Source organism: Heliangelus exortis, chromosome 3 (genome assembly GCF_036169615.1).
Source record: "Heliangelus exortis chromosome 3, bHelExo1.hap1, whole genome shotgun sequence".
Classification (NCBI taxonomy): domain Eukaryota; kingdom Metazoa; phylum Chordata; class Aves; order Apodiformes; family Trochilidae; genus Heliangelus; species Heliangelus exortis.
The window spans coordinates 34,588,638-34,592,938 of NC_092424.1; the positions used below are offsets into that span (position 1 = coordinate 34,588,638).

A 4,301-nucleotide genomic window follows, 5' to 3' on the forward strand; every position below is an offset into this window, starting at 1 on the left:
CTCACTGTTGCTTTGCTGCTGTGAAAACAGGGAGAGCAAGATAACCTTGAAGATTTTTACGACCCAGGACTCATTTGTACTTCTCCTGTGCTCCTGGCAAAGTACCAATTATTAATTAACAGACCAATTCTGGAGAAAAGGCCAATGTACACAGCTCATTTCCATAGCTCTAAATGCAGTGGTCCCCCCACCAGCTTTCATTCCACTGAACCCAATTGCTATTACAGTAATGAATAAATAGTTTGGAAAAAATAGAAATTACTTGGATTAAAAAAAATGAGAGTTGAATCTTTTGAAAAGACTTGCTTTCTTGGCTGTTGTGCCTATCACCCTAATGATGGAAAAGCTCAGGCAAGAAGAATTCATGTCACCAACTGGCATGACACTAATGGCCTGAATGTACAACTTCCCTTGTTACCAGCCACAGAAAAGAGTTTGGTGCTCTATAGCTCACTGGCAAGGGCTGTAAACTCCTAATTTCCATCATGATGCAGGGTGAAGGTGGTATTTTTGAATATACAGGCAACAAAGTTATCCAGATTCAGACCAAATTAGTGAGTATGTGCCATGGACAACAGCCGCAATCAAAAGCGTTTGCTCTCTTTCTTGGGAGAAAACAAAACAAATCAGTTCACTGCTGTGTCTGTAGCAAAGCTCAGCCTGACAGACCTGGAACATGAAAATCCTGCTTCTTTTCTAGGGAACTGCAGAACAGCTGTAACAGGGTTTCCTGAATTTTACCTAGGCACAACCAGCCATCCAGGAGCAGTTGCACATAGATGTTTAGATGTGGTCCCTCATGTTCTGCTTCATCCCTAGTATGGATGCTGGAGGTGGATCAGGGACTGTATTCCCTGACAGTGACCATCAGGTCTGTGATCAGTTCTTCATAAAGTGTATTTTTATGAGGGTACCCCTTACTCTGGCATCCCACTACCTGTCTCAACAGCTGTACATAAAATCCTCTTTCCCAACAGTCCCTGTCAATGCAACAACAACAACAACAACAGCAAAATCCTGGGAACAGCATGTCTGGGTGCTGGTAAGAACCAGTTCCCATTAATTAATGTATAAGGTAGTATCAGGTCATGACACAGGAAGGCAGGACACCAGCTGGTATCACATCCTTGCTTGACAGCATTGTTTCCTCCCATCTCAGTGGCTGTAAGCAACAGGGCCTGCTGAAAAGGGAGAAAGAGATATAAATAAAATACAAATAAATCTGAGCGTGACCAATGTGTTTTTAAACAAGATCCCTTTCTTAAACCCTGGAGGGGATAGGGACATATGAGGAGGCGTGGAGGGAAGAAGTCTGCTTTGGAGTGAAGCCTAAAGGGAGGATTGTCACCTTGGTACAGGACGTGGCGGGGACAGAAAAGGGGAGTGGCTTCATGGAATTATTTTGTGCTAATGAAACTTTATTAAACCTGACGACTGACAGAGGAGATCTGAGTTTCAAGCTGGAGTAGTTTTCACGCTGTTGTAGCAGTCTGAGGTGCACTGAATCCCTGCAGCCTCTGCCCTGGGCTGGTCCTACATCCACTGTTACGAGTACCAGGGACCAGATAATTGGTGGCATTGGGTAAGAAACCTCCCCAGGCTTAGCACTCTGGCTGGTGTGATGGATGGATTCAGGGAAGGTCAAGTTGCCTGCACTCAGGGGAACTTGGGGTTAGAAAGCGAGCTCCTGCCTTACCCCTTGCTGAGGTTTTTAGGGTGTAGCTGAGCCAAACATAGCGGAGGCGTCACAGTTTGGCAGTGCTTTGAGAATCCACCGTGCTCAGTGGCAATCTCCGTTTTAGGTCTTTCTCCCCCCACCTCTCCCTTTCGGATGATTTTCGAGGCTCGGTTGCCAATTGGATCTGGGAATACATTTGGATGAAAACACCTCCCCCTGTTAAGGTTTCACAAGGCAGCCCCGTGACCAGTTGAGTCGGTGTGATGACAGAGGAGCAGGCACAGCCATGGGTGTGGGACCAGGAGGAGGGACAAACATCTTTCCCCCAAAGACAGCAAACCCTTTCACCTTTGGCCAAGCTTTTCCACTTGCATGTGTTTTGCCAGGCTCCTTAGCACCCAGTGTTCTGTGGCACACGGCCCTAATTATTTTTTTTATTGTTGTAATTTTTAATTGATCCCAAAACATATTGTTATGAAATCTCCTGTGCAGTGGAGGGAAGCTTCGGGCTGCCAGGTTCTTAGTTCTCTCCTTTTGTGCCTTGTGTTATTTAATGGACAAAGATAGTAGCTGATTTAGGGTAATTCCTCCCTTTGCTTTTATCTTTCCACTTTAATGAAAAGGACAGCTTTACTCAAACATGAAGTACATACATAAGTATTTTGGAAGGAAAGAAATATGCAATGTCCTTCCCAGTGCATCGTGGATGGGGACATTCCTTCCAGACTCTTGAACAAGATTTTGGAGCAGCTCCAGGAGACTCGCTGCGTGTGTTCTATGGGCTTCCAATATTTAATGACAGAGGGTATGGGAGCTTGGTATGTCCTGTGGAGATACACACTGTTTACCAATCCAGTCATGTCTATGGCTCTGCACATCAGCTGCCAAGTCTTTGTGAAAATGAGCACTGCAAAATGGAAGTGCGTAAGTGTGTATTTTCATGAATCACGGAAACATGCTCACTTCTCCCTTTGCAGTGAAAACATTTTTTAAATGACTGTGCTAGGTAACGTGAAGATAATTGCTTTGGTTGGGCCTCTCCTTATACTGGTTTGAGAACGTAGGTGCTAAAAATAGAAACAAATGGCATGTATTCATTTTCTTCCTGTATAGGACAAAAAGCTATGAGGTTCACAGTCCATGGGAACTGTAAATCTGCCTGCTGGTTGCTACTGATCTGGCCACAATGAAACTGAAGACTGCACTCCTTGGTCTAACAGCACACTCCAGGAACATGTAAGCATTCTGGGTCTTGGAGATTTCTCTAGTTTATTTTAATAGGGACATTTGGTCAGCATTTGTAGTCTCATCAACTTAGCAAGTAAGTAAACAACAACAACAACAAGAGGGTTACTAATGAGTGAGTCATGCGTGATTAGTATCAGCTCTGGAGGGCAAATTTCCAAAATCTGAAACTCCCAGAAACCTATTTACTAAGGGAAGCACCATCAGCCTAAACCAGCCCTTTTCTTCTCCCCCCGGCACTCGGTAACAAAAGCTTTGAGAAGCACTGTGTAAAACTGAGCTAGCTGAAATCACTTTGCTTTAAAAAGGAGAAATTACGTGAAACAGCATTTTTCAGCATGGCTTGAAAAATACTCTTTGCTTGATGCCACGTGAGGAAAAAAAAAAAAAAAGGAAAGATGTTGTGTAGCCCTGACTAGCTGCCTCTATGATGTCAAGGCCACCAGCCTGTAAAACTAGAAGGTATTTACTTCAGAAAACGTGGTTTTGTTATTGCAGGAGGGAGGGAAGGAGGCACCACCTCAACAGCTCCTGCCCACGAAGCCGAGAGACAAAACTGTGCTGGTGTTTGCTTTTCTGCTGGGTCAAGCATTGCTCCCCGTCTGGGAAAATGGGGGGCTCCAAGCCATAAGCTCTCCTTGGAGGGGGGAGTCCTGATGTCACTGACAGTCAGCACCGGTGTGTTCTGCCATGAGCCGCGGGGTGTCTGTGGGCACCCAAGGACACCAATTCCACCTTTCGGGGGTTACTTTTACTTCAGGAAATGGCTGAGGCGTCGAGGGAGAACATGGCGGCCGGGAGGCGGGGCTGAGGGCGGGTGTGGCGCCAGCGGGGTCGTGACGCCGGGATGGGCGGCCCCGCGGGCCAACGTGGCGAGGAGGGCTGCTGCCTGCAAGCCGGGGGGCAGCGGAGGACGCTGTGGGACGCTATGTCCAGCTAAGGAAGGGAACCACGGAGCGGCTGTGCCGGGCCTCCCCCTCCATCCCGCCCGCCCGCAGATACGCGAGGATCCCACAAGCCTGGGGACGACCCAAGCTCAAAGGACCCCACTCCTCCCCCCGCACCCCTCCCCCGGAGGCCCCGCCCACACGCCCCGTGCCCCGCCCGTCCTGCCAATCCGTTGCTCCGCCGGCGGGGAGGGGGCGGAGCTTCACCCCCTCCCTCCGCTCCCGTCCCCCCCCACCTCCCTCACCGCCCCCTCTCTCCCTCCCTCCCTCCCTTCCTCGCCTCCTGCAGCAGCGCGTGGTGCGGCGCTCGGCTCGGTAGGCGGTGGCGGGGAGCGCCTCTGCCACAGGGCAACAAGTGAGGCGCTTCCCCCCCCTTCCCCATCCCATCTCATCCTATCCCACCCCCACCCCACCCCTCAAATAGCACGGCC

General features: G+C 49.2%; 1 long non-coding RNA gene across 2 annotated transcripts; it reads right to left on the reverse strand.

The window, feature by feature from the left end:
• Window positions 1-476: 476 nt before the first annotated feature.
• LOC139794470 (uncharacterized) lies at window positions 477-3,924 on the reverse strand. 2 transcript variants are annotated; one of them, XR_011725124.1, is made up of 3 exons: window positions 2,642-3,924; window positions 2,332-2,503; window positions 477-1,181 (listed from the first exon to the last, which is right to left on the reverse strand). It is a non-coding gene; the product is annotated as an uncharacterized lncRNA (long non-coding RNA). The 2 variants fall into 2 exon arrangements; XR_011725123.1 differs by lacking the exon at window positions 477-1,181 and having other exon boundaries at window positions 2,250-2,503.
• Window positions 3,925-4,301: the final 377 nt, after the last annotated feature.